Source organism: Primulina eburnea, chromosome 11 (genome assembly GCF_022965805.1).
Source record: "Primulina eburnea isolate SZY01 chromosome 11, ASM2296580v1, whole genome shotgun sequence".
Taxonomy (NCBI): domain Eukaryota; kingdom Viridiplantae; phylum Streptophyta; class Magnoliopsida; order Lamiales; family Gesneriaceae; genus Primulina; species Primulina eburnea.
In genome coordinates, this window is record NC_133111.1 from 11,055,724 (window position 1) to 11,067,276 (window position 11,553).

Consider the following 11,553-nt stretch of genomic DNA (forward strand, 5'->3'; position numbering starts at 1 on the left):
CCTTGACAGCATAACAGATTTTTCGAATCACATTTCAGCACCTGAGGAAGGTTGCTGTCATTACCGAATTCCAGCAAGCATGGGGACTGAAATAATGGACTAAAGTGATCCTAATCCATCCTAGAACAAGTCTAGATATTGCCTTGGGAGCCTGGAACCGATCTATCCACCTGAAACCACAACATCAAGAAAAACGTGAAGCTTGAAAAGAAAGGGGGCCGAAATCTGCATGTTGTTCCTTTGAAAATCTATGATGTATTTCGGTTTTCTGGTATAAATTCATGTACAAGTGATGTTTAAAAATCATAGTAGGACTTGATTGAGGTTTGAAAGAAATAAATACATGCCTTTGTTTCGTTTGAACGAAAAACGAAAAGGATAGACGATACGGCGCGGAGGAGACGGAGTTGCTTCTCTTGTTTTCTTTCTTGTTTTTCTTCCTTACTTTTACCTTAGCCTCTCACGATTATTCTCTCTGGTTTAGGCTCTAGAAATCTTGAAATAATGGAGGAGAGAATGGTTGGGAGAGGTGAAGGAAAGATTGCAAGATAAAGGAAGAAATATTCTTGCTATCTAGGAGTTTGTGGGATAAGGAAAATAACCTTGATATCAAAAGAATTTGAGGGGAGATTGGGGGTGCACTTGGTCGACCAATGGGTCTAGGAACAAGAAAATAGTTTAATTAATTAATTTGGTAGTGATTTAAAAGTTGGGGAAGATATCTATCTAGAAAAGTTAAGGGAAGATAATTAAAGAATACTTTGCCCAACTAATAAAGTTTTTTAAAATAAAAAGGAGGGGGCCGATTTTATTAATAAAATGAGGGGAACATTTCTTAGATATTGTATTTTAAATATTTATTGTTTTATCTATCAATTAAATATTTTAGGGAATTAAGAAATTAATTATTGAACTTTATCTACTAATTATCTCAACTTATTTAAATAATTCCCTAAACCTTCTTTTACAATAAATTTACTCATTATTTATCTTAAATAAATTTTAGAAATGTTTTCTTACTAGTAAATTTTATCTCATTACTCCAACTCTGGTCCGGCCTCACCGAATTGACTGAAAAGAATAAAAAATCAAACTACTGAACTGAAATAATGAATAATTAACTTCAAATAAATGCATTTAAAATAATCATGCAATGAAGTCAATTAAATTTAAAATACTAGAATTATGCATGGCTTATACGTAGACTGATTTACGGGTTCTACAGTTATTGACCAACAAGATTCCGAGATTCAGTTTGTCACCAAACTGAACTCAAATATTCGAAAAGACCAATTTTAATTGTAAGTGTTTATTCAACCCCCTCCCCCTTTCTAAACACTCTTGTTACGATAACCGATCCTATCAAGTGGTATCAGAGCAGTTGAATCTTGTTATTGAATACTTCTGATCTGTAAGTCAACAAGCATGACTTCATTCAATAAAATCCTTATGTTCTCAAGAGAAGATTTCGATGACTGGAAAATCAGAATGCAAGCTCACTTAGCTGCACAAGATGATGACATGTGGTATGTCATAACAGAAGGACCCATGAAAATTCTAAAAGCAAACACAGCAATTGCCATAACTGAAGGGGCACCACAGAGAATTCGAAAGCCAAGAGAAGAGTGGACAACTGAGGACAAAAAGCTAATCTTGACAATGTAGCCAAAGATACTCTATACAAAACACTGGACAAAGCAACCTTCAACAAAGTAAAGATGTGCAAAACAGCAAAAGAAATTTGGGAGAAGTTGATTCAGTTATATGAAGGAAATGACCAAACGAAAGAAAATAAACTCTCAGTTGCTGTTCAGAAATTTGACAATATCAAAATGAAGGTTGGAGAATCAATGAATGAATATGATGAAAGGGTGAGCAGTATTATAAATGAATTAAATGCACTCAGGAAAGTGTATACCAACAAAGAGGTTACACTAAAAGTGATGAGAGATCTTCCAAAGGAATGGGATGTCAAAACTATGGCTATGAGAGAATCAAAAGATTTGAACCAGATCGAACTTCATGAACTATTTGCTGATTTAAAAGCTTATGAATTTGAATTGCAGAACAAAGAAGGAGAATCATCTACTCCTACAACTACAACAGCTTTAGCAGCTGTCAGAACTGAACCAACTAGTTCAGTCGAGAAATCTGCTGATCAGTTAAGCAATGATGCTATGTCACTATTCATCAAAAAGTTCGGGAGGTTCATGACAAAGAACCAAGGAAACTTTCAGAAGCAATACCAGAAAAATAACTCCAAAGAAGAAACAAATTCTTGCTACAATTGTGGCAAAACAGATCATTACATTGCTGACTGTCCTAAACCTAAAAAGGACAGTCAAGGATCAACTGACAGAAGAAAGAAACCATATGAGCATAAGAGAAGACTTAGATATGATAAGAAAACATTCAGAAAGAAACACGAAGTTCTATTAGCTGAAGAGAACAAATCCAAATGGGCAGAAACTGATAGTGACGAATCAGAACCAGAAAGCTCATATAGTTCAAGTGATGAAGAGGAAGTCAAATATCTAATGGCAAATGATACTGAAGCAGAATCTACAAGTCAACAGGTATTTGATTTCAGTTCAACTGATTTTACACGAGAAGAACTCATTTTAACATTGCATCAAATGGTAAGTGAATACCAGAAACTTGCATCATCATTTGAGGAAATAAAGTCAAAGCAAAATGATCTCATGGACAACAAAACCAAAACTGATAAATCAGTTGATAGGTTGAGTCTAGAAAGGGAAATTGCTGAACTAAAAGCAGAGAGAAAGAAAGATCAGTCACTGATCCAGAAATTGATTCTTGAAAATTCAAAACAAACTGAACTCATTCAATCTTGGAATAAGTCGTCTACTGCATTGAATGAGATGCATAATTAACAAAAATCAGTTCCTGATAAAACTGGTTTAGGATTTAGTAATCAAGGAGAAACGTTTTCAAATGTTACTCAACCAAAGCTAACAATGAACAAAGGGAAGTACATTCAATTTTTCAGATCAACAGTAGAACAAGAGAAAGTTGAGCCTAGCAAACTTAATGAAAAACCTATTGAGAATATGTATAAAGCCAGAAGACATGGAGTTGGTTACATTCCAAAAATCTCTACTGACTCAGAAAATCATTCATCAAAGAGATTCAGCAAGAGATATTCAAATTATTATAACTGCAAACCAGTCCAGAAAAGATACAGACTGAACAATCAGTTGAATCAAGCTAAAATACATACTGTATCATCTGTACACTATTCACCAAGCACACAAAGACCGAGAAAAACTATTTGGAATACAGCTACTGGAAAGTCAGTTAGACTAATCCAAGTATGAGTTCCAAAGGGACTTATAAGCTTTGGACCCAAATAGATATGGGTACCAAATCAAATTATGTGTGTGCTTGCAGGTAACAGGTACAAATAAAAGTTCAATATGGTATTTGGACAGCGGTTGCTCACGACATATGACAGGAGATGCAAGTATGCTATCTCAACTAATCAAATATAGTGGTCCAAACATCAGTTTCGGAGATAATTCCAAAGGTAAAACCGTGGGTAAGGGTAATGATTATACATGGTAACTTTACTTTAAAGATGTTTTATTAGTAGAGAATCTGAAGTATAACTTGATTAGTATCAGTCAGTTTTGATAAAAACTCATGCTTAGTTAAAACATCAACTGATGAAATTATACTAACTGGCAAACGTTGTGGAAACACATATAAAGTCAGTTGGAATGAACAACCTCATGCACCAGTCTGCTTCATTGCTTCAAAAGCATCTCAAAACTGGTTGTGGCATAAAAGGTTAAATCATTTAAACTTTAAATCCATCGCTTATCTGAGTAAACATGAACTTGTAACTGGTTTGCCCAAAATAAATTTTTCAAAAGAAAAACTTTGCTCAGCATGTCAGTATGGAAAACAAGTACGATCCTCTTTCAAAAACAAGGGCTGTAAATCTTCATCCCGATTCTTAAAACTATTGCACATGGATCTCTTCGGTCCAATACCAGTCATGAGCTTAGGGGGAATGAAATACACCTTGGTGGTCGTAGATGATTTTTCAAGATTTACTTGGGTCATATTTCTTAAATCCAAAGACCATACGGCTGCACAACTGATTAAACTCTTCAAAAGACTTTTAAATGAAAAATCAGTTGGGATTGATCGAATCAGATCTGATCGAGGAACTGAATTCATCAATCAAACACTTTCAAGCTTTCTATAAAATGCTAGAATCAAGCATGAGCTCTCAGCAGTAAGAACTCCTCAGCAAAACGGTGTAGCTGAGAGAAGAAATCGAACCCTTAAAGAAGCTGCTAGAACAATGCTTGCTGATTCTGGCATTTCTCAAAAATTTTGGGCAGAGGCAGTAAACACTGCATGTTATACTCAGAACAGATCAATGATTAATAAGAATCATATGAAAACACCATATGAGATCTGGCATGGAAGAAAAAGTATAATTACTTACTTCAAAATATTCGACTGTAGATGTTTTATTCATGATAATGGTAAAAATTACTTAAAAGCATTTGATGCCAAATCTGCAGAATGAATATTCCTTGGATATTCATCAGTTAGCATAGCTTATAGAGTCTTTAATAAGAAAACCTTAAATGTTGAAGAATCTGCGCATGTTGATTTTGATGAAACTGTACTAACTGATAAGCCAACTGATCAAGTTGAGCTAGCTGATCGATTTACAGATATCAGTTTGGAGGATGATGACAAAGATGAAAGCTATAACAATCAAGATATCCTTCAAACACCAGAACCAGGGATCAACATATGTACTCTGAGACTGAACTGACCTTCGCCAATATTGATGAAATCATTCAGTCAGTTGCTCAGGAAGCTCAAATTGAAGCACATAATTTTGAATCTGTAGATCTTCTGATTGAACAAACAGAACAAGAAGTTCTAGTTACATCTGAAGACCCAGTTCAAACTTTTATTGCTGAAAAACATTTTCAATCTCCAGTTGATAAAGATCATACTCAACTCTCAGTTAATGCAGAACAATATCAATTTCTTATAGCTCCAGAAACAGTTCAACTCGCAACATCTGAAACAGAAGAGCAAACTGAAGTGCTTACTCAGAATCAAGAGGAAACACTCCCTGAATCTATGGAAGAACAGTTGCCCAATGTTGGAAATCTTCAAACTGAAGAACCACCACAAGTTTCAGTTGATAATCAAACAGAAGAACAAATCCATGATTCTCCAATAGCAGTTACCACAGATAACCCAGTTATTCTAGAACAAAGTGTCTCTGTTGCTCAGAACCAACCTTCCTCATCTCAAGGTCAAGAAGAGACAGTTGATCGCACTATGATAATTTTTACTCCACAAGCACAAGTTCCAAATCAGGAAGATATAGGAGTCATGTCTCCTGAAATCTCAAATTCAGAAGCATTGTTCGAAGAAATCAACACCATCAAAACAAATGTGAATCAAATAATGGATGCCATCAAATCCATTCAGTCCACCCAATACTATCATTCTGTCAAGTTGAATGGATCTGAAGATTTTGTTTTTGGAAAGCTGAAGAATATTCAAGAAGTTGTGACTGATCTTTCAGTTGCCATCGAACACAAGCCGAACAAAGCTACAACTGCTGCTCTTTTCGTTGCTCAAGATGTAATCAACCAACGAGTAGAAAGACTAGAAACCTCTGTTGCAAACAAAATATACTCACTGCAAACCTCAGTCCTAACTGCCATCTCCAGTATTTCATTCGATGTCGGCATTCTATCTACTGAAGTTCGACAATTGTCTATCAACATGGCTCAGTTTGACAAAAAGGGGGAAGTTAGTATGACTCAGAAAAAGCATTGAAGAGCAGTTAGCAGCAGAAAAAACATTGAAGAGCAGTTAGCAGTTTAGAAGTTTATTTTGAGACGATTTTAATTAAGAAGCAGTCTATAAGAGTTCAATTCTTCAGTTAATAAATGCTTAGTTTTGTCAAACACCAAAAAGGGTGAAATTGTTGGAAACCAAATTTCAGAGTTTGACAAACAGAAGAAACTAACTGAATTATGAAGACAACTGAATAATTAGAACCAGCTGAACAAATGACGAAAACTGATCAGTTGGAAACCGATCAGTTAATATACTCAGCCGCATAAGTTTCAGTCAAAACTGATCTCAACTGAATGCTTCTCGGGAAAGAACATTCAACCGACAAAATAACATAGTAAACAGCAAGTGAATATGGAAAGCCGCACCTCAATCATTACAGCATAGAACAACGTATTTCGGCTACTGCAATTAAGACGCCGTATTACAATCAATGAAGAGAACATTGCCCAACAAATGATGAAGTGGCATTCAACGGATACTAGAATTCAAATGCATATCAAAGTTACCGTTGAAAGCGAAGTATAAATATGACTGAAGAACATCAGAAGAAAAGAGGAGACGATCATTCAATCTTAAGCTTGCTGTTATTCTGTCAAAATCTCAGCTCACTTTCATTTGAATTACTCGTAGCAATCAAGGCTACAATCTGAGCTTATTAGCACTCTTTAAAAGTTGTTAAATTCAACGGTGCTAATATTAGTTACGTATTAAGAATATTGTGTAGAACTAAGAGTTTCAGTTTTGGCAGTTGTAAGTCCAAACTGAAGTGGGTCTGTACAAGTGTTGTACTTGATCAAAGCCTTTTAGTGAATATCATATCTTTGTGATAGAAGGGGTGACGTAGGAGTAATTTAATTCTCCGAACATCCAGAAACAACTCTTGCATATTTCTTTCCGTTTCGTATTCTATCTTTCAGTCAGTTATTTTCCGCAACTACTCTAGTTTAACTGATTGTTATTGACCAACAAGATTCCGAGATTCAGTTTGTCACCAAACTGAACTCAAATATTCGAAAAGACCAATTTTAATTGTAAGTGTTTATTCAACTCCTTTTAAACACTCTTGTTACGATAACCGATCCTATCAGATTTTGTTTTCTAGAAAGAGATTATGTGACTGAGATCAAATTGGGGTTTTGTCCCGTTCTCCAAAGAAGCTTCCTTACGAGCATCAGTTACTGAAAATAAATTTAAGGGAAAAAAATATTTAAGAACTCATCAATAAAAACATACGTTTTATCCACACAAAAAATTCTCTAATTGTGTGTAATAACATATTGTATTCAAATTTCAATAAAAGTAAATCAAGTGTATGGAATTTTTTTCATTTCTTCATAAAACTTCGATAATATTATTTTTAATTAGTAAGACAAATATGAATAATTTTTTTGTGTAAATAAATATGCAAATAATATATTAATCTCGAATATGCAAGGGGTGGTTCAGAGAAAGTCAGTCAAATTTTATTAAATTGAGTTTATAGGTGCTCGAAATTAGAGAATGGATTTTATTGGAGAAAATACAAGGATTTTTATGATAAGTTTTAAATTTGCTTTGTGATTTTTTAATGCTAGTGCAAGTGTGCCTGTTGGACCAGCCATACCTCATCCAGCCGGGGTTCTTGGTCAAGGGATATTAATTTCTTCTCAGCTGCCCTCTCATTATTATATGTATATCTTCATCTCTCGACTCCAGCAACTAGAAATAATGTCAATTTTTTGGACCATTTGGCTTCACATCGCTGATCCCACTTCCCTGTTTCAAAATCTGGTTTCTTGGCTTTCTCCTATGATAGTTTTGTTACTTTGGAACCATGGGAGGAGGCATTCGTTTCATTATTCTTTTGTTCTTGGTCTTGCTGCAGTTTCTTGATATTTCCGTTGCTCTGCCTCTCTGTACTGATTCAAGTAAGTTTGTGGCTTTAATTTATTGGTCTTTGTTGTGCTTTGTGGTTCTCTCTGGTTAAATTATTTGGTTTGGGCTTATTATGGTTCTTTTTTTCCCTAGAATTTTGGGTTAAATATGATTTCTTTTGCTGAAATTTTGATTTACAGGAGCACCATATGCTCCGAACTATCGTGGGGCGTTTTGTGCTTACAATGAAACCACATGCTGCAACTATGCTAAAAATATGCAATTGAAGCAGAAGCTTTTGTCGATGAATGTTTCGGATACTGACTGTGCTTCTCTTCTCAAATCAATCCTTTGTGCGGTGAGAATTATGTATTTTGTTTCTATATATTCATGTTATTTTATTACACAAGATTCCTGTTGAGACTGTGTGGATATATGTTTGGATTTATGTTTTGGTTTTATTGTAAAGGTTCATTCTTTAATTGTAGATCTTTATATGAGTTTGAAGCTATGCGCGTGTATCACGAGCGGTTCCCTGTAAATGTCTAATTTACTGTTAGTTGTCTATCTTTTTGTTGAGAATGGTATTTGTCTTTTTTGTTTCATGTACTTTTGCATTAGAGATAATAGAATCTCATGTTGAGTATGTTGTATCTCATTATTTACAGAGGTGTGATCCATTTTCGGCCTGAGCTATTTCGAATCGGTTCAGTTCCTCGTGAAGTTCCAGTTCTTTGCAACTCCACTGTTTCACAAGATTCGACACAATCCCTCCAATCTACAAACGACTTTTGTTCAAAAGTATGGAACACTTGTCAAAATGTGTCTATTCTCAATTCACCCTTCTCTGCTTCGTTGCAAGGTCGAGCTGGAATACCCACAAACTCAAGTTCCACCAAACTGACCAATCTCTGGCAATCACAATCTGATTTCTGTGATGCCCTGGGTGGAGCATCTGATGATGGGATGGCTTGCTTTGCTGGTGAACCTGTCACTCTGAATAGTACGGGAATTCCGAGCCCTCCAAACTGGTATGTGCCTTGAGAAAATCGGAAACGGATCGTACATCAACATGGTTGCTCATCCTGATGGCTCCAACCGCGCCCTTTTCTCAAACCAACAAGGTGTCATTTGGTTGGCAACGATCCCAGACGAGGGCTCTGGAGGAATACTCGAGCTGGAAACCAGTCCCTTTCTTGACTTAACGGATGAAGTTCACTTTGATACTGAATTTGGATTGTTGGGAATCGCATTTCACCCAAAATTCATGGAAAATGGCCGGGTTTTTTGCGTCGTTCAGCTGTGACAAAGCAAATGGGCCGAACTGTGATGGAAGATGTGCGTGTAATTCTGATGTGAATTGTGATCCTTCGAAACTAAGTCCCGACAGCGGTGCGGAACCTTGTCGCTATCAAAGCGTTATAGCAGAGTTCACTGTTAATGGCAGTGCTTCCCAGCCTTCAATGGTATATATATGTGTGTGTGTGTGTAGTGAAACTCGTTGTTCTTGATTTTATTTTGTTCATTGTTACAAGTTTCAGGTATCTTTTCTTTTACCAGGCAAGTCGTGCTAACCCTTCTGAAGTTAGAAGGATATTTACAATGGGACTTCCATTTACAGCACACCATGGAGGCCAAATCCTTTTCGGACCCAATTGATGGGTATTTGTACTTTATGATGGGAGATGGTGGGGGGATGTCCGATCCATACAATTTCTCTCAAAACAAGAAATCTTTGCTTGGGAAGATCATGAGGTTTGACATCGATAAAACACCGAGTGAGTTGTTTTAAATACCAAAGTCAGTAAATAATAGAAAATTTGAACTATAAAGCGTTTATGCAAAAATTGATATGCTAATCTTGTAAGTTGCATAATAAAACCTTTTCTTTCTTGTCTTCATGACCTTTTTTGTTTAGGTTCTGATGAAGTTAATGACCTTGATCTGTGGGGAAACTATTCAATTCCAGTGGACAACCCATACGCTAACGTTAAAGGATTAGCCAAAGAAATTTGGGCTATGGGTTTCCGGAATCCTTGGCGTTGCAGTTTCGATTCTATAAGGCCTTCATACTTTTTATGTGCTGATGTTGGGCAGGTATATCGTTGCACTTCAATAACTTTTGTTGGTTACAACACTTGGTTTCTATAAATATACAGATAACCTCAAATGAAACAACTGATAATTCAGTAACTATACGATCTTTTTCCAGTATCGTAGGTATTATGCATTAATTTCTCCTTCTTCTCCCTGGAACCCCCTCCATCGAAATTTCTGCGCCTACATTAGAGGGTGGATTGGTGGGTTGCTGCTAGGTTGTGGTTTTGGTTATGTAGGTTTTGTATGTCACCCCCATGCCAATTGGAACATGCAAATGAGATTCTACATAACGGGTTATTAACTACTATCTTGTATTTGTACTCATTTACGAAAATGATCATCTAACTAATTAGAAGAGTCCATCACATGGGCTTATAAATCCCGTTACACTCTTCCCACAATTCAATGTGAAACTCGGTATTACAGTGCGAGTCTCGGTGATGGCCCTACGGAACTAGGACATCTGTTCAAAGATATTATTGTTTGGTCTTATCTCCATTTCCATATCCAACCCTTCTTGCAAGTGATCTTTATGAGTATTAAAGTGGTCGTAATCCTTTAATAGGATCAGTATGAAGAGGTAGATTTGATCACCAAAGAAGGGAATTACGGATGGCGTGTCTATGAGGGCCCTCACCTCTTTTCTCCTTCTCAGTCACCTGGCGGAAATACTACACCTAGCTCAATAAAGGCAATTTTCCCTGTTATGGGATATAATCGCTCTGATGTTAATACAAACGAAGGTTCAGCATCAATCACCGGTGGCTACTTCTACAGATCCACCACCGATCCTTGTATGTATGGAAAGTAAGTAACTACACTCTTTGAGATGATGCCAAAGCTATATTACATAGAGCTGTTGTATAAAATATCGTACACATCAATGTTGAAAACATGAAGGAAATTTCAAGAAATTTACCCAATGGATACAGATTTTGTCGAGGGGAGTGACTTTTCTGCATTTTAATCTTTTTTGGGTACCCGGTTCCAGGTATCTGTATGCAGATCTTTACGGAGGTGCTATCTGGGTAGGCAGTGAAAATCCCATCAACAGCGGGAAATTTGTGAGTAGCAGGATCTCGTTCAGTTGTGCCCACGACACTCCTATAAACTGCAGTTTTTCTCCTGAAAGTTCACTCCCGGCATTGAGTTACATATTTTCATTTGGGGAAGATAACAATAAGGATGTTTACCTCCTCACGAATAGTGGCGTTTATAGGATCGTTCGAGCAAGTCGTTGCAACTACACGTGCGCTAAGGAGACTACGTCGCCTTCACCAGGTCCTGATTCGTCCCCTCGTTCGGAAGCAGGTTTTTCGAGAGATCCATATTCGACTTTCGTTGTGTTGACCTCTTTGTTCTGCCTGGTTTTTATGAACTATTATGCATTATTATGAAAATTGTTTTAATTTGCATCATTGTATTGAATTACAGCCTTCCATGTTGTATGTCTTTTGCAGTTTCCATCAATCTTCACTTGAAAATAGGCACTTATTCCTTCGGCATGAAGATAGAATTGAGAAGAGAAAATTACAGCAACACCCCTAAAATTAGGTCTAAATATAGAACGATCCCTAAATCTGATTTGTTTTTGTAGTTGGATAGGACTTGGTATATCTTTTGCTAACATCTTTGGTTATACAGACTTTACTACATCAAAGATAATCATCAGATTTCAGAATTAACATTAAATAGTAAGATATCTCCATCTCAAGCCCCATTCTAAAC

At 36.3% G+C, this 11,553-nt stretch overlaps 1 pseudogene; it reads left to right on the plus strand.

The window, feature by feature from the left end:
* The first annotated feature begins 7,501 nt into the window (after nt 1-7,501).
* On the plus strand, nt 7,502-11,295 carry LOC140804451 (HIPL1 protein-like; annotated as a pseudogene).
* Nucleotides 11,296-11,553: the final 258 nt, after the last annotated feature.